This window comes from Lepidochelys kempii, chromosome 2, assembly GCF_965140285.1.
Source record: "Lepidochelys kempii isolate rLepKem1 chromosome 2, rLepKem1.hap1, whole genome shotgun sequence".
NCBI lineage: Eukaryota > Metazoa > Chordata > Testudines > Cheloniidae > Lepidochelys > Lepidochelys kempii.
In genome coordinates this window covers 195,635-219,710 of record NC_136381.1, presented here as the reverse complement: position 1 = coordinate 219,710, position 24,076 = coordinate 195,635, and the positions used below count along the sequence as shown (strand labels likewise).

At 44.4% G+C, this 24,076-nt stretch overlaps 1 protein-coding gene across 1 annotated transcript in view; it reads left to right on the top strand.

The window, feature by feature from the left end:
* The window catches only part of FAM83H (family with sequence similarity 83 member H), a 56,517-nt gene that overhangs the window by 20,092 nt on the left and 12,349 nt on the right, over positions 1 to 24,076 (top strand). The window lies entirely within an intron of this gene.

Genomic DNA, 24,076 nt, shown 5'->3' with positions numbered 1-24,076 from the left:
GCTTCTTAAACTTAGGCCTAATTGTTGAGGCTTCTCTCTTTGAAGCCACCATTGGCAATGTGGCTTTTGACTCACTGGGACTGGTTCTGCTCTGACACCAGAGAAAGGCAGGATATCAATGGCTACACTAACATACAAGCAATGTAAGTGGGATCAGAATCTCGCTGTCTCTGTCAGACTTGGGGCTGTCTGTCAGTAACTGATGCTTCTCTCTCCCCCTTGCCTCAAATTCCTTCCAACATCTTGAATGAGTTGGACCATTTCTTAAAGCTCATGGTCTCATTGGAGGAGGTTAGTAATATGCTAAACTCTAGCTAACCTCTCTCACCTAGCCTTGCTTTGCTGATAAGGGGATTACCGACTGTCTTGTTCAACTCCTTTAAAAAGATTAAAGCTTGAGTGCAGACAGGGCTCAGAGACCACTTAAGGCTTCTCAGTACCTCTGCAAAAACAAAACCCTGACTATATTTCCCAGGCTTGCTCGTTTTCCTGATGAAACTTTGAGGTAAAGGCTTCTAATTGTATGTATCTGAATATGTGCTTAGAATGGCAACAGCAACGCTACATAAATTTCACAGACTCCGAGAAGGCTTCTGATAGCATTCACAGGACCTGCCTATGGCGCGTTTTGCGGGCATATGGAATTCCTTTCCATATAATCAACGTCATCAAAGTTTCTATTTCAATGGCACATGCAGTGTTATCACAGTGAACTCAGTTTTGAAGTCAAGACAGGAGCACGTCAGAGGTGTGGTCATGTCTGCAATCCTCTTCAACATTGCCATCGACTGGGTAATGCGGCGTACAACAGAAGACATGCCAAGAGGCATTAAATGGACACTCTTCTCATCCCTTGAAGACCTGGACTTCGCAGAGGATGATGAGCTCCCATCACATACCCAACACAATATACAAGAAAAAACAAATCAGCTTAACACATTCAGCCAGCAAATTGGACTGAAAATCAACCGCAGTAAGACAGATATCATGACTTTTAATATTGCCTCACCGTCACCAGTACAGATAGAGGATTATGTTCTGACCAATGTAGAAACATTCATATACTTCGGCAGCACCATCAGCCAGGATGGTGGAACAAGCCAGGACATCCGGAACAAAATCAATAAATCCAGGGACACCTTCAAGAGCTTAAATTCAGTCTGGAAATCGTCAAAATATAGCACCAAAACCAAACTCAAGATTTATCAGAGCTGTGTACTTTCAACACTAGTTTATAGTGCAGAATGCTGGGAAATCAGAAAGTATGACATGTCAAAACTGTCTTCATTCCATACAATGTGCCTCAGAAAAATCCTCTGTATCTTTTGGCCCAGAACAATCTCAAACCAAGATCTATTGAGACAGTGCAGCCAAGAAGATCTGAGCACCGTGATTGCCAAGAGGCGTTGCAGATGGATCGGTTGTGTGCTTCGGATGGAAACTGATTCCATCACCAGAGTAGCAATAAGATGGACACCTGAAGGCAAGCGAATGTGAGGCTGCCCGAAAACAACATGGCGAAGAGCTGTGGAAGCCAAGCTGAAAATCCTGGGGCACAGCTGGGGAACTATTGAAAGACTTGCCAGAAACAGACAGGAGAGGAGGAGCTTCGTCACTGCCCTAAACACCAGAGGCGTAATAGAAACGTGATGATGATGATAAATATGTGCCAGGCCAGTCCTCTGGGCTCATGTGCACTAAAATAGAAAATGTTAACCCCTCACTCTCTGGAAGGGCAGTTGATCCTACACCTATAATCTTAAATTGAGTGTCTTAAAACCATACAGAATGTAGACGGCAAAAGATGCCCTATCCCAAAGGTCTTAGAATCTAACCAGACAGAACAATTCACCTGCACGTGTTTATAAACTGAAAGTCCAGGATTCATATGATTATTTTTAAAATATGATGGAGGTGTTGGTAGCAACTCCAGAGCTAAGGTGGTATCATTTCTGCTCAGAAGACTAAAATTGTTCCACTTTGTACTTTAGTGATTGAATTTAGTCTCCACAGTATAGTCACTAACTGACCAAGTGAAAACTGGATTTGCCAGTTATCTTTTTGAGTTAAAATATAACTAATTTTGTACAAACTTTTTAAAATGCTGCTGCTGCTGTTTTTTTTTTTAATTTTACTCTATTTTGATTTGGGTTCCTTTGGCTAACAGACAGGCCTCACAAACTCTGCACAGAGTCTGACACAAGCCACTTTTGAAATTTCATAATTAATCAGATTCTTTCCTCAGTTAGAGATAACATAATTGAAAAGCTAAGATCCATTAGTTACTTCTGTTCAATGCAGCCTTCCTAGGCCCTTCTCTAAGGGCAGGTCTACAGTATCGCTTAAGTTGACTGATGTAACTTGCGTCGCAGGACACCCCCTTGAGTGATGCAAGTTACATTGGCTTAAGTGCTGTCCACACCAGCGCTATATCGGCAGGAGACACTCTCCCGTCAGGATAGCATGTCTTCACCAGATGTACTACAGCAGCGCAGCTGTTCCAATGTAGCGCTGTAGTGTAGACTTGCCCTAAATCACACAAGCGTGACATAGCCTGATGAAAGTGTGTCCATCAATTAAATAGCACTGTCCCCCTCAGATCATAGTTCATCTTGTGCATCAGTGTGAAGTAAAGGATGGAATGCATGCAGTGCAGATGGCAGTACACAAGATGCCAGAAGGAGATTACTGGAGGTGAGAAAGCTAAGTGTACTAGGTCGGTGGGAAGGCTGCTCTGGATGTTAACATATAGGGATTCCACTGGTTTTTAGGAACTATGGCTAGGATTTCCAAAAGGTGCCTAAAGGAATTAAGTGACCAAATCCCATTCAGAGCAGAACATAGATGAGAGCAGAGACACAGCAGCCTTCTCAATCTCTCAATGCCTAAGAATTCCTCATTAAGGGATTGCTCTGGTTCTGGCCTCAGCTCAGGTAAGTGAAGGAAGCTGCCAACCAATTCTGTAGCAGACAGAGCTACACACAAAAAGAGACTCCCACTACCCTCTTTGTTATGTAAGTTTAAGAACATAAGAACGGCCATACTGGGTCAGACCAAAGGTCCATCCATCCCAGTATCCTGTCCACCGACAATGGCCAATGCCATGTGCCCCTGAGGGAGTGAACCTAACAGGTAATGATCTAGTGATCTCTCTCCTGCCATCCATCTCCACCCACTGACAAACAGAGGCTAGGGACACCATTCCTTACCCATCCTGGCCAATAGCCATTAATGGACTTAACCTCCATGAATTTATCCAGTTCTCTTTTAAACCCTGTTATAGTCCTCGCCTTCACAACCTCCTCAGGCAAGGAGTTCCACAGGTTGACTGTGCGCTGAGTGAAGAAGAACTTCCTTTTATTTGTTTTAAATCTGCTATTCATTAATTTCGCTTGGTGGCCCCTTGTTCTTGTATTATGAGAACAAGTAAATAACTTTTCCTTATTCACTTTCTCCACACCACTCATGATTTTATAGACCTCTGTTATATCCCCCCTTAGTCTTGTCTTTTCCAAGCTGAAAAGTCCTAGCCTCTTTAATCTCTCCTCATATGGGAACCGTTCCAAACCCCTAATCATTTTAGTTGCCCTTTTCTGAACCTTTTCTAATGCCAGTATATCTTTTTTGAGATGAGGGGACCACATCTGTGCGCAGTATTCAAGATGTGGGCATACCATGGATTTATATAAGGGCAATAAGATATTCTCGGTCTTATTCTCTATCCCTTTTTAAATGATTCCTAACATCCCGTTTGCTTTTTTGACTGCTGCTGCACACTGCGTGGACATCTTCAGAGAACTATCCACGATGACTCCAAGATCTTTCTCCTGATTAGTTGTAGCTAAATTAGCCCCCATCGTATTGTATGTGTAATTGGGGTTATTTTTTCTTATGCGCCTTACTTTACATTTATCCACATTAAATTTCATTTGCCATTTTGTTGCCCAATCACTTAGTTTTGTGAGATCTTTTTGAAGTTCTTCACAGTCTGCTTTGGTCTTAACTATCTTGAGCAGTTTCGTATCATCTGCAAACTTTTCCACGTTGCTGTTTACCCCTTTCTCCAGATCATTTATGAATACGTTGAATAGGATTGGTCCTAGGACTGACCCTTGGGGAACACCACTAGTTACCCCTCTCCATTCTGAAAATTTACCATTTATTCCTACCCTTTGTTCCCTGTCTTTTAACCAGTTCTCAATCCATGAAAGGATCTTCCCTCTTATCCCATGACAGCTTAATTTACATAAGAGCCTTTGGTGAGAGACCTTGTCAAAGGCTTTCTGGAAATCTAAGTACACTATGTCCACTGGATCCCCCTAGTTCACATATTTGTTGACCCCCTCAAAGAACTCTGATAGATTAGTAAGACATGATCTCCCTTTACAGAAACCATGTTGACTTTTGCGCAACAGTTTATGTTCTTCTATGTGTCTGACCATTTTATTCTTTACTATTGTTTCAACTAATTTGCCCAGTACTGACGTGAGACTTACTGGTCTGTAATTGCCAGGATCACCTCTAGAGCCTTTCTTAAATATTGGCATTACATTAGCTATTTTCCAGTCATTGGGTACAGTAGCTGATTTAAAGGACAGGTTACAAACCATAGTTAATAGTTCCACAATTGCCCATTTGAGTTCTTTCAGAACTCTTGGGTGAATGCTATCTGGTCCTGGTGACTTGTTTCTCAATTAATTCCAAAACCTCCTCTAGTTGCACTTCAATCTGTGACGATTCCTCAGACTTGTCACCTACAAAAGACAGCTCAGGTTTGGGAATCTCCCTAACATCCTCAGCCATGAAGACTGAAGCAAAGAATTCATTTAGTTTCTCTGCGATGACTTTAAGTGCTCCTTTTGTATCTCGATCGTCAAGGGGCCCCACTGGTTGTTTAGCAGGCTTCCTGCTTCTGGTGTATTTAAAAAACATGTTGTTGTTACCTCTTGAATTTTTGGCTAGCCGTTCTTCAAACTCCTGTTTCACTTTCTTCTTTCATTTTTACATTTAATTTGGCAGTGTTTATGCTCCTTTCTATTTACCACACTAGGATTTGACTTCCACTTTTTAAAAGATGCCTTTTTATCTGTCACTGCTTCTTTTACACGGTTGTTTAGCCATGGTGGCTCTTTTTTAGTTCATTTACTGTGTTTTTTAATTTGGGGTATACATTTAAGTTGAGCCTCTATTATGGTGTCTTTGAAAAGTGTCCATGCAGCTTGCAGGGATTTCTCTCTAGTCACTGTACCTTTTAATTTCTGTTTAACTAACCTCCTCATTTTTGCATAGTTCCCCTTTCTGAAATTAAATACCACAGTGTCGGGCTGTTGAAGTGTTCTTCCCACCACAGGAATGTTAAATGTTGTTATATTATGGTCACTATTTCCAAGCGGTCCTGTTACAGTTACCTCTTGGACTGGATCCTGCGCCCCACTCAGGACTAGATCAAGAGATGCCTCTCCCCTGGTGGGTTCCTGTACCAGCTGCTCCAAGAAGCAGTCATTTAAAGTATCGAGAAATTTTGTCTCTGCATTTCGTCCTGAGGTGACATGTACCCAGTCACTATGGGGATAATTGAAATCGCCCACTATTACTGAGTTTTTTATTTTGATAGTCTCTCTAATCTCCCTTAGCAATTTTCTTGCTGACTTGGTAAATAGTAATAGCTACAACTCTCTAAAGTACCTGGGGATGGGAAGCTTCAAGGAAAGATGCTATACAGAATAGAGGTGCATTTCATTATATGCCATAGTTTCCAGCTATTAACTTTGTCAAGGAACTGATGTCATTATGGAAACTGGCATTGCATGGATAGATCACAAGCTTGGAGACTAAAATTTTTCAGATGACATCTGTCTTATAGATAAGTCAGTTGATGATAATGCAGTCAGATAAATGATCTTGCAAATAGGTCATATCAATAAATCAAAGCCAGAAATTATAAAATGAGTTTATCTATCAATGCTTTTATCTACTCGGAAGACGGTGCCTTGAAGACCTATTAATACATTTACTTGTGAGTAGCATCAATCACAATACTGGTGATTACACATTTGCTGTAGAGTCCAGAATATGCAAAGCAAGTGTTGTATTTCAAAAATTTCATACAGTATGGAAGTTCAATGTGATTAGAAAACACAAAAACTTTGTAGCTGCAAAGTCCTAAATGTCCTCTTATATGGAGCAGAGTCCTGGAAAAATGAATGAGTCCATCCATAGAATATTCAACAGAAAATGTATAGATAGAATTATTAACCAAGAGGTCCAACTACCTATAACACTACAAGTAGTACAGAAGACGAAGAGATGGACATATTTGAGACAACTTTTAGGAATGTCTGTTAATAGGCTACTAAAAAAGCATTTCTTTGGCAATCCTAGGCAACTGATGAGAGACTGACCTACAGCCACACTCTGTAGCATAATAATGGCTGAAGTGGCATTACTACATCTGAATATAGAAGACATGAAAAAATTAGCCCAGGATAGGGACAACTGGTGTTCTTTGACATCTACCTTATGTACCTGATGATGTGAAAAGGATGATGATAGTTTCTCATGGCATTTAAGGCTATTAGCTCACCTAGACTGACCTCCTATGTATCACAGGCTATTAGATGTAATCCAAGTACCCCTGTGTTGAACCCAGTTACTTCAGTTACACCAAAATATTTTAGTCCTCAAGAGTCCCCCGGCTGCAGAGGAAGCAGAAAAAAGAGATGCTAAAGGGTCCATGCCAATCTGACATCGGGGGGGAATCCTCCCCAACTCCAAATCTGGCAATAAAATTGACCCTGAGCATGTAAGCAAGACACACCAGCCAGGCACCTAAGAAGAGGTTTCTCTGTACCACCTTAGAGGACTGGTCCACCTCATCCAGCATCCTGGCTCCACCTGTGGCCAATCTAATGCTTCAGAGGAGGGTGAAAAAACCCAAAACACACCTGGCCAGTTGTACATCATGGTGGGAGGGATTTCCCTCCTGACTCCTGTGGACCAGAAAAAGCACTGAAGCTGGAGATTTTATTAGTCATTGTCTTAATGCAGCGTTGCAAGAGTTATGAGCAGGTTGAGGAAATGCAGAGTTTCCCATTCTTCCCACAGCCCTTGAAGGAACCAACGCAACCATCAAGCCTGACCTTCCTCCCACTTCCCCAACTATAGAATTTCTCCAAGAAGCTGGATTAAAGCTTATCTTTTAGAAAGATATCTAATTTTGTTTAAAGACTCCAAGTGATGGTGAGTTGACCACTTTCTCAACAAGTAGTTCTAATGTTTAATGACACTGCTAGGAAATTGTGTCATTTCAAGATTGAATTTTTCTAACCTCATCTTCCACCCATTGACTCTTGTTATGGCTTTGTCAGCAAGTCTAAAAAGCACCCCACTGTCAGATATCTCTTCCATGTCTAGGTACCTGTGCAAAGATTTTGTAGATACATGACAACCCTCACCTTCCAGAAATACACCCCCAGCAGTGCAGAGCCTCCTTTGGCCTGACAAATCTGGCATCCTTTGGTTTAACAGAAGCTCCGAGCATGTTGATCTGATTTTTCAGGAGCTTTTCCTACAAAGACCTAGAAACATTTGTCCCTTCAACTTTGACATCCCCAATCATGAGTTTTTGATTGGATTCAAGGGCTAGGATAGTTTCACTGCAGGAGCACAACAGTATGCTCCTGAAGGTGTTTATAGCCCCTGTAATTCCATCTGATTTTCCAGATTCCATGGCAGCAAAATATCAGGTTCCCCTCTTGGACAAGTGTGATGCATAGACTCTTGCTCCGTGCTTCTAAGGGCTGAGCACTGTGAAGTTATATATGTGAAGTTCCAACAGAGCACAGTCAGTTGGAACCAGACAGAATAAATGAGATCTCTTGCAAGCACCTTAAGCACTGAGTGATCACTGAACATCACATGGTACCAGGACTAAAAAGAAATCAAGAAAATACCCTGAGGGAAAAATGGACCTGTCAGAAGTTCCACCAGAGCTGAAACTCTGAAAATGTGACAGAAAACTGGAGGAAGTTCAGGCAGTGCTTCACTCTGTGTCTGCAAGCAACGGGTTCCAACAAAGAGGAAGACAGTCAGAAGGTAGCCTTATTCTTGACACTGGCTGGTTCTGAAGCACTTGATGTATTTAATAGTTTTCTGTTAACTCAGGCAGAGGAGTCTAAGTATGAAACTCTAGTACAGAATTTTAAGTACTGCACTCCATGTAACAGACATTTGAAATACATGTTTTTAATCACAGGGTCCAAAGGAAGGTAAAACTATAGAAGAATTTGGCTCTTCGTCTTCAGATGAGATAATCTTGCAATTTTGGGGGGGCTGAGTGCCTGATAAGAGAGCAGATTATGATTGATGCTGGAACTAAAAAACCAAAACAACCTCTTCCACACACACATACTCAAGGTACATCTACAGTGTGATAAGAGACCCACGGCACAGCCACACAGGCTGACTCAGGCTCCCAGGGCTTGGGCTGCAGGACAATAAAAGTGCAGCATAGGCATTCGAGGTTGGGCTGGTACCCAGGCTCCCATAAAGGGAGGGGGTCCCAGAGTCCAGGTGCCAACCCAAACCCAAATGTCTACACTGCAGTTTTATAGCCCTGCAGCCTGAGACTTTGAGCCCTAGTCAGCTGATCTGGGCTCTGAGACTCAGTGCTGCTGGGTTTTTTTTTAGTACAGTGTAGGTGTAACCTCAGGTATTAGTAGAAGAACCTTGACAGGGCATTTAGAATTTGCCAACCTACAGAAGTTGCCCAGTCCAGAATGACGCTTATGGAGGGTGGACAGTGTGTTGTAGTAGCCAGGCAAGGTATTAACAAACTTCAACAGGACTTTGGAAACCTCTTTTCCAAGCTGCTGCTGCACCCTCAGTAGCTCTCCCTCAGCCTCTTCAACTCCTCCCTCCTCCTTCTTGTTTCCTGTCCTTTCAGACTCCCAACAGCCAGTGCTCCCAATTCAAATAATTACAAGCAACATCTAAACACCACATTCCCTCCTCTCTTAAGAAACTCTCCCAGTTACAATAACCATTGTCGTTCTAACTACAGGAACAAATAGGAAACAAGGCACTATACTGTTGACAGAATTATTACACTAAAAACACTATAGATGCTACATAACATAGTCTCTAGTCCAGACAGGTGGTCGTCTGGGTCTGACAGGCCCTCTCTCAAGCCCTGGTTCCAGTGCAAAGTCTTGTTGTGTTGATACTACGGTGAAGTCATCCAATGCAGACTGGGTGTTGGCATAATCTCCTTTTGGTGCATAAGCAGGTGCAAGAGAAGAAGCATTCCGTACCCGCCCATCAGAAAGTCGATAGGTGTAAGGTCCCTTCTTCTCTATGATTTTAAGAGGAGCTGTGAATGTATGGTCCCCTTTGCGCAAAATTCCAGGTTTTCGTATTTTAATGAAGGAACCACACTCAAACTTTGGTTCCTTAGCACCCTGCCGCTTGTCTGTGAAAGCCTTATACTTTGCTTGGTTCTGTTCAACTGTTTTCCTCACATCATCCTCGGTTGGGCCTCAGGTCGTGCCTTTAACAATCCAGCAATGTTCAGTTTAGTATTCATCTGTTTCCCATGCAGTAACTCTGCGGGTGATCTTTGCATTGTGGCATGTCGTGTAGCCCGGTATGCTTGCAAGAAATCAGTAGTGCAGGTTATCCACAATCGCCCTTCCAGTTTAGCCATTTGCAAACTCTCTTTCAAACTTCTGTTAAACCGTTCGATTTCCCCATTGGCTTGAGGGTAGTATAGGGATGACTTTTTGTGTAAAATGTTCCTCTCTGCTAGAAAAGTTTCAAACTCCAGGGAAGTAAATTGACTAACATTATCTGAAACCAGTTCTTTGGGATTACCTTCCCTGCTAAAAACTGAAGAAAGGAACTTAATTACTGTAGCAGAAGAGATTTCCGATGTAAATGCAACCTCAGGCCATTTACTGAAATAGTCTATTAAGGTGATGGCATAACGGCAGTCAATTGGAGCAGTATCAAAGAGTCCTACAATGTCAATCACCACTTTTTCCCATGCAGATTCAGAAAGAGGAACAGGCTGTAATGGAGGGGTACATGTCACTGCTGTCTTATCATGCATTTTAAAGAATCCTTATTGAGGTTACAGGGACAAACCATCCCGATATGTAGAAAGAATAGTAAATATGGCAGGCGACCAGCTTCACTTAACAGTGAAATCCTTGCCGATCTTAAATACAAAAAAGAAGCTTACAAGAAGTGGAAGATTGGACAAATGACCAGGGATGAGTATAAAAATATTGCTCGGGCATGCAAGAGTGAAATCAGGAAGGCCAAATCACACCTGGAGTTGCAGCTAGCAAGAGATGTTAAGAGTAACAAGAAGGGTTTCTTCAGGTATGTTAGCAACAAGAAGAAAGTCAAGGAAAGTGTGGGCCCCTTACTGAATGAGGGAGGCAACCTAGCAACAGAGGATGTGGAAAAAGCTAATGTACTCAATACTTTTTTTGCCTCTGTCTTCACGAACAAGGTCAGCTCCCAGACTACTGCACTGGGCAGCACAGCATGGGGAGGAGGTGACCAGCCCTCTGTGGAGAAAGAAGTGGTTAGGGACTATTTAGAAAAGCTGGACGTGCACAGGTCCATGGGGCCAGATGTGTTGCATCCGAGAGTGCTAAAGGAATTGGCGGATGTGATTGCAGAGCCATTGACTATTATCTTTAAAAACTCATGGCGATCGGGGGAGGTCCTGGACGACTGGAAAAAGGCTAATGTAGTGCCCATCTTTAAAAAAGGGAAGAAGGAGGATCCTGGGAACTACAGGCCAGTCAGCCTTACCTCAGTCCCTGGAAAAATCATGGAGCAGATCCTCAAGGAATAAATTCTGAAGCACTTAGAGGAGAGGAAAGTGATCAGGAATAGTCAGCATGGATTCACCAATGGCAAGTCATGCCTGACTAATCTAATTGCCTTCTATGACGAGATAACTGGCTCTGTGGATGAAGGGAAAGTGGTGGACGTGTTGTTCCTTGACTTTAGCAAAGCTTTTGACACGGTCTCCCACAGTATTCTTGCCAGCAAGTTAAAGAAGTATGGGCTGGATGAATGGACTATAAGATTGATAAAAAGCTGGCTAGATGGTCGGGCTCAACGGGTAGTGATCAATGGTTCCATGTCTAGTTGGCAGCCGGTATCAAGTGGAGTGCCCCAAGGGTTGGTCCTGGGGCCGGTTTTGTTCAATATCTTCATAAATGATCTGGAGGATGGTGTGGATTGCACCCTCAGCAAGTTTGCAGATGACACTAAACTGGGAGGAGAGGTAAATATGCTGGAGGGTAGGGATAGGATACAGAGGGACCTAAACAAATTGGAGGATTGGGCCAAAAGAAATCTGATGAAGTTCAACAAGGACAAGTGCAGAGTCCTGCACCTAGAACGGAAGAATCCAATGCACTGCTACAGACTAGGGACCGAATGGCTAGGCAGCAGTTCTGCAGAAAAGGATCTAGGGGTTACAGTGGATGAGAAGCTGGATATGAGTCAACAGTGTGCCCTTGTTGCAAAGAAGGCCAATGGCATTTTGGGATGTATAAGTAGGGGCATTGCCAGCAGATCGAGGGACATGATCGTTCCCCTCTGTTCGACATTGGTGAGACCTCATCTGGAGTACTGTGTCCAGTTTTGGGCCCCACGCTACAAGAAGGATGTGGAACAATTGGAAAACGTCCAGTGGAGGGCAACAAAAATGATTAGGGGACTGGAACACATGAGTTATGAGGAGAGGCTGAGGGAACTGGGGATGTTTAGTCTACGGAAGAGAAAAAAGAGGGGAGATTTGATAGCTGCTTTTGACTACCTGAAAGGGGGTTCCAAAGAGGATGGCTCCAGACTGTTCTCAGTGGTAGCAGATGACAGAACAAGGAGTAATAGTCTCAAGTTGCAGTGGGGGAGATTTAGGTTGGATATTAGGAAAAACTTTTTCACTAGGAGGGTGGTGAAACACTGGAATGCGTTACCTAGGGAGGTGGTGGAATCTCCTTCCTTAGAAGTTTTTAAGGTCAGGCTTCACAAAGCCTTGGCTGGGATGATTGAATTGGGGATCGGTCCTGCTTTGAGCAGGGGGTTGGACTAGATGACCTTCTGAGGTCCCTTCCAACCCTGATATTGTATGATTTGGCAAGTGACACAGGATTTTATGAGTGCTTCAGTTTGAGAGTCCATCCCTGGCCACCAATACGGATCCGTAGTCGTTGTTTGGTTCGAACAATTCCTTGATGAGTATCGTGTGCCAGGTGTATGAGTTTTGACTGTAATTCTTCTGGCATAAGGAGCTGGTGTGTACCTTGTAGCACACAGCCATCAAGCAAAGAAAGTTTATCCCAAACTCTAAAATAAGGCAGCAAAACTGGGTCAAGGTTTTTAGGGTTACTGGGCCATCTCTTTGTCAGAAATTCCTGTAGTTTTTGTTGAATTGGACATGCTGAACAAGCAGCTTGAAATTGTTCTCTTGTAACTACAGTGAGAGTGCTTGCAATAAGCACAACCACGACATCCTTATCCTCCGGTGGACCATCTGGTGAAGGCAAAGGCAGGCAAGAAAGGCAATCAGTGACCACATTTTGGTTTCCAGGCTTATATTCCAGTTCATAATTGAAGGAGAGTAGTCTTGCAGACCATCTAGCAATACGATATCCTGCTCTTTTCAGTCCTTTTGTGGTGATCAACATTGTCAAAGGGCTGTAGTCTGTGCGCAACTTGAACGTGGGGCCCCACAGGTAAGTTCTCCATTTTTCAGTAGCCCAGGCACAAGCAAGTGCTTCTTTTTCGACTGTAGAATATTTTCTCTCAGCATTACTTAGTGTCTTCGAAGCAAATGCAACAGTCCTCTCTGTGTTGTCCTCATGAAGTTGTGTGAGGACAGCCCCAAGTCCACAATCAGAAGCATCAGTAGTTACAATTGTGGGCAATGCAGGACTGAATAGGGCAAGTACTGGACTATGTACAATCAAGTCTTTCATCGTTTCAAAACTAGCTTGTGCATCCATTGTCCACACTAAGGTTGAACTTCCCCGTAGTAATTCTCATTATGGTTCAATGACAGAAGCATAATTGGGAATGAATTTTGCATACCAGGAGGTAAGACCCAAGAAGGAACGTAAGGTTTGCAAATCTGTTGGAGGAGGAGCATTTGAAATTGCCAGGATATAAGCTGGATCAGGTTTTAGTCCAGGCTGTGAAATTGTATGCCCCAGAAAGGAGAGTTCAGTTTGTCTAAATTTGCATTTGGACCTATTGAGCTGGAGGCCTGCTTTGCTGATACAGACTTCAGGTTATTGTCATGCTCCTCCGAAGTATTTCCAAACACGATAATATAATCCAAATAGCACTGAACTCCATGTTGATTCCTCAAAATCAATGACATCATTTTTTGGAAGGCACTTGGGGCTGATGCAAGACCGTATGGAACATGTTTAAAATAGAATAGTCCCTCATGTGTAATAAATGCTGTGAGGTCTCTGCTATCTTCGTGCAACATAACCTGGTGGTATGTGCTCTGCAAATCAAGAGTAGAAAACATCTTTGCCCCACAGAGTTCTGCAAATACTTCTTCTATGTGAGGAAGAGGATGGCTGTCAATCACAATAGCTTTATTTGGCTCCCTAAGTCCACACAAAGGCGAATGCCTCCACCCTTCTTCTGCGTCACTACTATAAGTGAAACCCATTCTGAGGAGTTAATCTCTTCAATAATGCCCTCTTGAACAAGTTTTCTAAGTTCCGCTGAAACAGCTTCCCTGACTGAAAATGGTAAGTGCTGTAATTTCTATCATACAGGCATCACATTATTCCGCATTTTAACTTTATGCAGAAACCCATAAGCACAGCCGAGTTTCTCCTCAACCTGGTGTTGGGTCCCAGCTGAAACTGGTGTGTGTACCGCAAGAGTGCTTTGCTGAGGAAGATTGCCTTTGTGGACAATGTAGAACTCTGCAGTTACAAAGTAATCACCAAAAGTAACTATTGTGGCAGGCAGCCACGTACTGGAATATGGTTTTTCAAATAGCACACCAGCTGAAGCTTGGGTTCAGTAAGAGGCACATCTTTAAAGTAATGCAGATAGATGGAATCAGGTAGTATAGATACTGCTGAGCCAGTGTCCAACATTAGTTGAATAGAGTGTGATTTGCCTGAGGGTATGGCAGAAATGTTTACCGTGCACTTTATTTGTTCTGGAATATGTGCAGTAGCGATTTTGTCCACGCTCAGCACAGTAACATCTGGTATTGTAACTGCATGCACCTGTTGATTGAACTGGCTACTGCGACATACTTTAGCAAAATGCCCAATCTTTTTGCAATGATTGCACTGAGCTACTTTTGCCGGACATCCTGTGTAGCTTGCAAGGTGTTGTGGGGATCCACAGCAAAAGCATGCTTTTACTGTATTTTGAATTTGCTGATTTGGTGGTTTTTCATTAGTTTTCCTCTTGTAATTGTTTGTCTGCAGTGATAGTGAACTTTTCTGCAAAGGAGTCACAGACTGGACTGTGCCTCCTGTATCCATGCTCATTATTTTGGCTTCAGCTGTAGCTGACTCAATCTGGTTAGCAATGGTTATTGCTTTTTCTAGTGTAAGTTGTGGTTCTAGAAGTAAGTGTTCTCTTACATGAAGCATGGTTGTTTTCTCAATGAGCTGGTCTCTAATGATCTCTTCTGCTGTATTCCCAAAGTCACAAGTTACAATCAGACTCCTCAGGGAAGCAATATACTGCATTATAGTCTCTCCTGGTTTCTGCTCATGCTGGCAAAATCTGTAGCGATTAGCTACTACATTAACTTTTGGTATCAAAAAGTTCTTTAATGCAGTGAGTGCAGTCTCCTATTTATTGTCTGCAAGGGGAAAAGTGTAAAATATATGCTGCCTTTCTGCTCTAAGACAGTCGATTAGCAGAGCACACTTTCTTTCTTCAGAAATCTCTGTAGCACCGATTGCAAGCGGATAAGTCTCAAACATATGGATCCAGGCAGTAAAACCAATTGGAGGCTCACCTGGGCTTTGTAGAAAGGGTGCAGGTGGGTTCAGAGGCAGAAGATCCATCCTTGTTGCCAAAATGTTGTAGTAGCCAGGCAAAGTACTAACAAACTTCACCAGGACTTTATTTTTAAAGTGGGAACCTCTTTTCCAAGCTGCTGCTGCACCCTCAGTAGCTCTGCCTCGGCCTCTTCAACTCCTCCCCCCTCCTTCCTGTTTCCTGTCCTTTCAGACTCCCAACAGCTAGTGCTCCCAATTCTAATCATAGAATCATAGAATATCAGGGTTGGAAGGGACCTCAGGAGGTCATTTAGTCCAACCCCCTGCTCAAAAGCAGGACCAATCCCCAATTAAATCATCCCAGCCAGGGCTTTGGCTGGGATGATTTACAATAATTACAAGCAACATCTAAACACCACACAGTGCTCTGACACAGCAGCTATGATTGAGAATCCAAAATACCATGTTGGGAGTGGAGTTGGGGGAAGAGAGAGAGGAGGAATCAAAGCACACAGAACTCAAAGTCTAAAGCTAGCAAAAACAGCACATGGAGCTGCATACCCTGTGGCAATAAGTACAAGTTAAGACTGTTCCTGGAATGTGGGAACAAAGGCAAAAAGTGAATGGTTTACATCACTTTGCAAGAGTTTGCAAGCACTAGCAGAGAGCACACAGCATGAGCAAAAAACAGCACCATTAGCTCAGAGGATTCTTCATGGGAGCAATGGAGACCACTGCAGCAGATGATTGGACTGTCAACCTGGAAGCAAATGGGTCATTTATTACTTTTAAGTTGGACATTGATACACAAGCCAATGTCTTGCCAGAAACACTGTTAGTAACTGGAGGATAAAGCTACGGGTAGCAGGTAAACCTCAGGGCTTATAGGGGTGTGCTCATTCCCACTACATGGGTACATGAACTAAATGTATAGATAAATAACAAACTGTATCTTGCAACTTTGTATGTAGTATAGTTGTAGCCGTGTCCGTCCCAGGATATTAGAGAGAGAAGGTTGGTGTGGTAATATTTTTTATTGGACTTGTCTCTCCCACCAACAGAAGTTGGTCCAATAAAAGATATTACCTCACCCTCCTTGTCTCTCTTTTCCGATTTGTAATAGTACCTGGGAAAAGTGTACCTATTAGTGGATTAAAAGTATGTCAAACCATTGGTCTCATCAAGAAGATGCATTCAGGGAGGATCAGGGAACCAAAACAATTGAGGAAGAGTTTGAAAAAATGTTTCTCAGGAAATAGGGAAGATCTCAAAGTACAAAAAAAAAAGGATGGGGAGGGGAAGAGCCCAACCATCCCACAATTAACACCCCTAACATGTTAAAAAGGGAACATTTTCCACTACCTGCAAGGGGAGAGATTTTGTAGAAGATGGCTGATGCTAAATATTTTTTGTTGTTAAACTTTTAAGGTATGCATCAGCAGGCTTCTGGCAAGGCCTATTGGGAAAACAAAGCACGTTTGTGCACATTCAGTGCCCCCTTTGGGAGACACTGTTGCTGTAGATTGCCATTTGGATTCTGTTCAACACCCAGCATGTATCACCAGAAAATACAATTTTTTTTCGATCCTATGGAGGGTACTAAGGTTTACATAGATTACATTTCAGAGTAACAGCCGTGTTAGTCTGTATTCACAAAAAGAAAAGGAGTACTTGTGGCACCTTAGAGACTAACCAATTTATTAGAGCATAGGCTTTCATGAGCTACAGCTCACTTCCTCAGATGCTGAGGAAGTGAGCTGTAGCTCACGAAAGCTTATGCTCTAATAAATTGGTTAGTCTCTAAGGTGCCACAAGTACTCCTTTTCTTTTTATAGATTACATTTTCATCAGGGAGGGGGGTGGAGTAGGGGATGCAAAACAATAGAAGAGCATGACCAGAGGCTCCACACATCTTTGTCTGGAGCTGATGGGCTGAACAAAAATGTAAATTCTGTACACCAGAAATAACTTCTCTCCCAGGTTTATTAACACAGCAAGGATGAGGCCATCAACAACATGCCTGCCCCAGTAGACAAGGAAGAAATACAGAGATTTCTCGGAATCATGAACTATGTAGGGAAATTTGTGCCTACTTTAGCTGCCCGAACCAGCAACCTGAGCTGTATTATGCAAAGCTGTCCCATGAACATGGTGTGCAAATCTTAATAAAGAGAAACTGAAGGAATTAGAGCAGGGGTGGGCAAACTTTTTGGCCTGAGGGACACGTCTGGATATGGAAATTGTATTGCAGGCCATGAATGCTCACAAAATTGGGGGTTGGGGTGCGGGAGGGGGTAAGGGCTCCATCTAGGGGTGCGCGCTCTGGGGTGGGGCCAGAAATAAGGAGTTCAGGGTGCAGGAGGGGGCTCCAGGCTGGGGCAAGGGGTTGGGGTGCAGGGTGGGCAGGTGAGAGCTCTGGCTGGGGATGTGGGCTCTGGGGTGGGCTGGGGATGAGGGGTTTGGGGTGCAGGAGGGTGCTCCAGGTTGGGACCAAGGGATTTGGTGGTTGGGGAATGGGAGGAAGTCAGAGTGCAGGCTCTGGGCAGCACTTACCTCAAGCAGCTCATGGAAGCAGCAACATGTCCCCTCTCCGGCTCCTATGTGGAGGTGCGGCCAGGTGGCTCTGCGTGATGTCCCATCCGCAGGCTCTGCAGTGGTGTCTGTGGTTCCCAGTCAATGGGAGCTGCAAGGGGTGGCACTTGGGGCGGGGGCAGCGTGCGGAGCCCCCTAGCTACGCCTACGCGTAGGAGCTGGCGGGGGGACATGCCACTGCTTCCGGGAGCTGCACAGAGCCATGGCATGCACGGAGTGAGGCGAGCCCCAACACCATTCCCCAGCAGGAGCTCAAGGGCCAGATTAAAAGGTCCGATGGCCTGGACGTGGCCCATGGGCCGTAGCTTGCTCACCCCTGAATTAGAGGACCCAGTTCTGAGGTACCGTGACAGTAAGCACAAAACTAAGTTGTCCCTAGATGTTGCCAAGGAAGATATTGGCACATGACAGTATGGTCAGAATTGGAGACCAGTGGCTTATGCACCGTGGGGATTAACAAAAACTGAGTGTTAATATGCTCAAATAGAGAAGGAAGCTTTGGCCTTATTCCATGGGTGTAAAAGTTTAACATATTTATTTATGGGAGGTCTGTGTTATGTGAAACAAACCATATACCACTTATTACCAGTGCCAAAAGGGGTCAGGCAACCCCCACCTCTGCCCCAGAATACATAGATTATTTTTTCAGTTACAAATGTATGATTTGTAAATTGAATACAAACCTGGGAGACATTTGATGGTTGCAGACGCATTCTCTAGAGCATTTGACAAAAGTGCAATGGAACAAAGTCCAGATTTTGTACATGTCATTCTGATTAAAAAAATCTGTCCAGTGTAACACCAACAGACCCCAGTCTTCAGTGGACAGGGTCAAACCTGGGACCTCTGGAGCTTAGAGCATGAGCCTCTACCGCATGAGTGAAAAGCCAACTGTCTGTTAGCTCTGGCTGTAGATCGGACTCATTTTATCTCTCTCTAAGTGGTCTTGGTGCTACTAGATGGGACAGAACACCACACCCAGGAGGTGTGTGTTACATCTGGAAATCAGGCTCCTTCTGCCATCCCCAAGTCACTGCAGCACCAGCTCGTCCCAGTGCTGACTCTCTTGCTGACACACCCACTTTCTGTCAGCCTCAGGGACACATTCCTGCTTGCAGCTTCCCCCAGGATCTCCAGCATCACACCCTGCATTCAGCCTCCACCAACCCCACAGGACAGAACAGTCATCCTGCATTAATCACAGCTGAGGCCAGCAGTACAGAAGACAGAGTATCCAGTGTACTTGCAGCAAGAGGACACACTCCTATTGCATAGAAATACAGTGAGGGACAGTGCCATTCTACAGCTATTTTTACTCCAGAGGTCCCAGTCAAGGCCCCGGTATGTTGTGTGTGGCACAGAGGAAAGACCATCCCCTGTCCTAGAGACAAGACTGACAGAAATAGACCAGAAGTAATAGCCAGGCAACACTTATACAACATGTCACAAGTAGAGAGTTAGTTCTATCTCCCCTCACAAACCAATGCCCCATCGCTGACAAGAGGCCCCAGCCAACCTGCCATACTACTTGCTACTCTGAGACAGGCTGGAAGAAACGCAGAGCAAGAAGATACCCTCCTCTCACACACAAACCTGACAGTAAAACACTTCACACACCAACTAGACTACATGCATACCTGAGCCATTTGTGACAAAGTGAAGATGGTGCTCCCATGACATGAGAGTGACAGCTGGATGACACAACAGGATTAAAAATGAGTAAATTGAAAAAAATTGTAAATGGGGAATTATTATCCAATGAGGATTTGTTTCTAGAGGGGATCTCGCAGGAATCTGTTCCAGGCCCAATGCTATTCAGTATCAATGATCTAGAGTAGGTGTGGGCAAACTACGGCCCACAGGCCTTTTAATCCGGCCCTTGAGCTCCCACCAGGGAGCAACACTGGGGGCTTGCCCCGCTCCGGCGCTCCAGCCGGGGAGTGAACTTGGGGGCTTGCCCCGCTCTGCACATGCCGTGGCTCCGCACGGCTCTTGGAAGCAGCAGCATGTCATCCCTCTGGCTCCTACGCATAGGGGCAGCTAGGGGGCTCCGTATGCTGCTCCCGCCCGAAGCACTAACCCCCGCAGCAACCATTGGCTGGGAACCATGGCCAATGGAAGCTGCAGGGGCAGCATCTGCAGATGGGGCAGTGCACAGAGCTACCTAGTCCAGCTACTGCAGACAGAGGAGAACTTAACAGGCTCTGTAGCATCACTTCTTTCCTCCCTCTTCCCAGCAGCAGAGACAGTAGGACACAGTCATCAAATGAGCGAAACTGCAATTGCTATAGCTCTTAAAATACATACTGTGTCTATATAAAACCTCCCTCCATCAATGAGATGCCTCCAACAGCTAGAGGATCTCCACTGTCTCAAGAAGAAGCAGAGCCTGGGTCCCTCCCTCACCTCTAGGAACCAGTTTAGCAGCTAAATCTCATGGGTCTGGAAGTTTTTAATTTGTGACCCATGAAGCAGTATCTTGGTCTCTCCAATTCCCTTGCCATGCTGCCAGGTCCCAGCACTGCATCAGGACATGGGTTGCTTGGAGCAAGTAAATGGAGGGGAGTATAAAGTCAGCCTCCCATTTGCACCCCCGCTTTGCACTACTCTAGGCTTCTCTAGCGTTGTCCGTTCCCAGAACACAGCAGCAGTCTAGCACGCAGGGTTGTTGAGAACATTTTCTATACCTTGGCATCTGATGCACCACCAGCAGCTCACCTTAACTCAGTTCCCTGGGGAGTGAAGTAGTCAACTGATCTCTGAGTATCTGGCACACCATAGATCACCACCACTGTCACTGAGGCTGACCATCCAGTTCTGTTCCAGGACTTTATTAGCATGACTTGCTACATGAGAGTTGCCAAAGTGCAAAAGAGAGACAGATCCCTCACACCCAAAGGCCTGAGGTCAAAGCACTGAGTGGCTAGGCAGCAGTTCTGCAGAAAAGGACCTGGGGGTTACAGTGGATGAGAAGCTGGATATGAGTCAACAGTGTGCCCTTGTTGCCAAGAAGTCTAACAGCATTTTGGACTATATAAGTAGGAGCATTGCCAGCAGATAGAGGGGCGTGATCATTCCCCTCTATTTGGCATTGGTGAGGCCTCATCTGGAGTACTGTGTCCAGTTTTAGGCCCCACACTACAAGAAGGATGTGGAAAAATTGGAAAGGGTCCAGTGGAGGGCAACAAAAATGTTTAGGGGGCTGGAGCATATGATTTATGAGGAGAGGCTGAGGGAACTGGGATTATTTAGTCTGCAGAAGAGAAGAATGAGGGGGGATTTGATAGCTGCTTTCAACTACCTGAAAGGGGGTTCCAAAGAGGATGGCTCTAGACTGTTCTCAATGGTAGCAGATGACAGAACGAGGAGTAATGGTCTCAAGTTTCAGTGGGGGAGGTTTAGGTTGGGTATTAGGAAAAACTTTTTCACAAGGAGGGTGGTGAAGCACTGGAATGTGTTACCTAGGGAGGTGGTGGAATCTCCTTCCTTAGATATTTTTAAGGTCAGCCTTGACAAAGCCCTGGCTGGGATGATTTAGTTGGGGATCGGTCCTGCTTTGAGTAGGGGGTTGGACTAGATGACCTCCTGAGGTCCCTTCCAACCCTGATATTCTATGATTCTATTATTCTAAAGCCAGACAAATTAAGACTAGATATAAGGTGCAGATTTTTAACAGTGTTACCACATTTGCCCATTACTTTGGGGTATGCTCATTTATTAGGGTTTTTGTAGGGAAAGAACAATGGTTCAAGGGAGAACACTAGATTTGTTTATGGGTAAACTGATGGCTCAATGGAGTATCCCAAAGTTGTTTTGTTCAGGCTAGACAACAGGAACTGATCATTCCTGTCTTTGGGCGGTGTTCCTTGGAGGGAGCTCGCAGTACAATTAGGAAGCTTCACTATTTTGGATACCAATAAAGGATTTATTACTAGAATTGGTCTGATAACTACAGAGCTGTGTGTGTGCAGGCATGGGTTCATCAACATCTGGAGCAGAGATCCCCCACCATACAGTGCGTCCCTGCTTTTCTAGTTCCAGAGTTCTGTGCGATTCTTGCCTTGGAATCTCTGTTCTCCATTCTGTGTGCTAATGGAGATGCCTCCCTGTCCCATCTTCGATGCAATTTAGCCTAGGGGAGTTTCCTTAATCCTGTCACCTTTGTCCCAGGGGTTTAGGTGTGTTTCCCACTGCCTTTTCATTGCTTTTTGTAAGTCTTTCTTCTGATGCAGATTTGGTTCAAGCAGAGGCTGTGGGGGTGGGGGAGGTCTTTTGTGAGTCAGACAGGCTGGGTGTTGTGCCCAGGTTCCCCAAGAACACAGAGCTGATAGGTAACAACAGTGAGGGTAATTAACCATCAGAACAATTTACCAAAGGCTGTGGGGAATTCTCCATCACCTGGAGTCTGTAAATCAAGTCTGGATCTTTATAGAAGAGCTACTCTACCTCTGCCAGGAGTTATTTGGCTTGAAGCAGGAATCCCTGGGCGAGGTTCTCTGGCCTGTATTAAACTGAAGTTCAGCCTAGATGATCAGAATAGTTTTTTCTGTTCCCCCCCACCCCCCCGCCAAAAAAAGTCTGTCTAGGACATATAACATTCTGAGCCACATTCATCCAGCCATTGCCATCTGCACACCTGACAGTAAGAGGACATCCCCCAGCATACACAAAACACAAGGGAGACACCTTGCATCCAGCACTGGATTAGGCAATCATGAGGCCTAGAAACACCACAGCAGAGTTCCCTGTGGCTTCATACCTGCAGCACTGTAGCCCCACTCTCACATAAGGGTCCCCTCCCCTTTCCCAGCTTGGCAAGGGTTATACTCTGGGTCCCCAATCTCCTCTTCCTCCAGGAGCAGCAGATCTGAAACCCCCCACCACACCCCACCCTACTCTACCCTTTATAAGCAGCATGGGATCCCTCTCCCTTAGGAGAAAGGAAGGGCAGCCAAAACTCCCACAGTACTTACCTCAGCTACAGGGGTGTCTCTGATTGGGTGGGTGGCCCAGGCCCTCTTTACTCTTCTCTTATTACAGAGAGTTCTCTGCTGGTCATTGACAGGGCTCCTGGAACTGTGGGGCTGGGAGTTAATGCTCCAGTGAGAATCATGGGATAGTTCCACCCTCTCAGAATCAGGTTCCAGAAGCTCTGCAGAACGCGTAGGCATGTTGCTAGTTTAGTTGCCTTTCAGGTACATTTCCAAGCTTTTGTCCAACCCGAAGTGCGCACACACACACACACCACCACTCTCAGACTCAAATATACAAGGCAGACAGCAAGACAACATTCCATACACCCACATACCAAGAGATAGAGACAATGCACACACACACGACTACACACCAAACTAGTCTATACTATGATTAGGGTACCATCAAGATAAACAAGGGACTTAAATTTAGGATCCTCTAATCCATCAGCAGAAATTGTGACCCAGACAGACACAAGTGTATGCAAATTACACAGACTCCAACATCAAGTAAAGTCCTAATCTAACTCACAAGATCAACAAACCACCACCTCCCTACAGCTAGACTAGAGCTGGGAGGGCAAAGCGGGCCTGCAAAAAACAGAAACCTGATTTCAATTTCAGGAGCACAGTAGAAAAAAAAATACAACAGGAAAATTCCTAAAGAGAACCTAAGCTAATGGGCAACTAACCAGTCAGGAAGGTAGGAAAAAAAGTTTCCAACAACCATAATCCAAGACCCTGCCCTCAGGTCTGTCTTTATTCTCAAATAAGAGTTTCAGAACAAGAGTAAATAAAGTGTGAAGGCTGGGTACTAACCTAAACTTTCCCAGCTCCCATCAGATGGGAGAGAAGAGACCTCACCTTTCTCTTTAGTAGCCCTTCCTAGCTACTAGGACATACCCAAGTTCTTCTTGCCAGCTACACCTACCCACAGAGGTGTTTCTAGCTTCCTGTAGGCTCCTAATCATATGCTCTGGTGGCTATAGTTCCCAGTTTTAAAGGATCCAAGGGCTTGAAGAGGTGCACAGAGATGTATGAAGAAAAGGAGTACTTGTGGCACCTTAGAGACTAACCAATTTAGTCTCTAAGGTGCCACAAGTACGCCTTTTCTTTTTGCGAATACAGACTAACACGGCTGTTACTCTGAAACCTGAGGGATGTATGAGTGTACTGCTTCATCCAGTGCCCTGTTTCACAGAATAATTAATTTAAAAGAGAGACTGATAGTTTGTTTCACTGACGTCCAGCTAATATCCAGACAAATTATACTTGCTTTAACAAAAAGTCTAGATTGTTACAAAAAAATAAAAAATCTAACTTTAGAAAGCCTGAAAATGAACAGCTAAGGCATCCTGCTTTATAATCCCTTATCACTCACCATCACACCGTCCCAATTTACACCATCCTCCCAACCATAACTTTGAACAAATATATGCTAATATGTCAAAGTAACACATTAGTAGGTGACCATACAATCCCATTTCCTTGCCA